Source organism: Dipodomys spectabilis, unplaced genomic scaffold (genome assembly GCF_019054845.1).
Source record: "Dipodomys spectabilis isolate Male_0828 unplaced genomic scaffold, ASM1905484v1 ptg000117l, whole genome shotgun sequence".
In the NCBI taxonomy this organism is placed as follows: domain Eukaryota; kingdom Metazoa; phylum Chordata; class Mammalia; order Rodentia; family Heteromyidae; genus Dipodomys; species Dipodomys spectabilis.
The window spans coordinates 648,573-650,004 of record NW_024870794.1 but is presented as its reverse complement, the minus strand read 5'-3'; positions in this window follow the sequence as shown (position 1 = coordinate 650,004).

The following is a 1,432-nucleotide window of genomic DNA, read 5'->3' as shown; positions in this document are numbered from 1 at the left end:
AAAGCCAAGAAATCTTCCAAATGGACAGAACAAATCAGAAAAATATGAGGAAAGTGATGCCAAGGTAATATAATTCACAAAATAAATAAAAAGGCATTAGAACAGACAATCAAGGACCTAGAAGATAGTTTTCAAAATACATTACAAATACTGCTGAAAAATGTGGTTAATGAAAAGATGCAAAACCTCTACAAGGAAACTTGTGAACAAGATGAGCCCAACCAAAGATTAGCAAAATCATTCATGGAGACTCCAAACAGAAAGAAAAATAAATTCTGAGAAAGCAAGAGTGTTCAAGGAAAAAAATAGATACCTAGTTAAACGATATTAGAGAAGACACAGCTAAAACCCATATTCCCCAACTCCCCTCCCAAAGAATAGTTTAAAGAAAGTCCATACAAGACCTAAAAAAAGCTTTAATAAAGAGATAGAAGCCCTAAAAATAACCAATTATAAGGCAAGGAAATAAAAAACAAAATAGAATGTCTCCACAGAAATAGATGATATAGAAGATAATCTCAGGGATCAAAGACAGAATAGGTCTAATAGGAAAGAGGAAATAATCATTTAGAACAAATCAAAGAAATAAGAAATGATCTTGCTGGAAGTTCAAGACTCAGAAGATCAAATTGGGGGAGATAGGTATCAAGAAGGAAAAGAGCAGGAAACTAAATGGATGGGAAACATATTACAGAATACTAGCAAAGATCATTCCAAATATCCAAAGAGATAGGCTCATTCAGAGAAGAGAAGCCTTTAGAACACCAAACAGAGAATACCAGAACAGAACAAACCACAACCACGTCATAATCTATTAGAGGATCATTAGAGATCAAAGAAAGGATTCTTAAATCTGTCAGGAGAAAAGACAGATTATTTATAAAGGATATACAGTCAGAATAAATACAGGTTTCTTAGCTGATATGGTCAAAAGGAGAGCCTGGCATGATATATGACAAACATTAAAGGCAAACAACTACCAACCATGAATATGGTCCCAAGCCAAACTCTCCTTTACATTAAAAGGATATGTAAAAATATTTCATGACAAAGAAAACTTGAAACAATGTATCTCTACCAAATCAGCAGGATAGAAGTTATTCAAATATATCCTACATAGAGAAGATCAAGAAGAACTGCAACTGCTTATATAAAATGTTCCCTACCCGAGAACAAGGTAAATATATTAAGAGTAGATGAGGCACAGCTCCTAATAGCAGGTGCATAACATAGCAGGACTTATCAGATATTTCACAGTCTTAACCTTTAATATAAATGGGCATAATTTTCCAATTAGAAAACATAGATGATTAAATATTAGTATCAAAAAGATGCATCTATCTAGTATCTACAAGAGACACATTTTACTGACAAAAACAAACACATACTCAAACTGAAAGGCTGGAAGGAAAATTTTCAAGCACCATAAAAA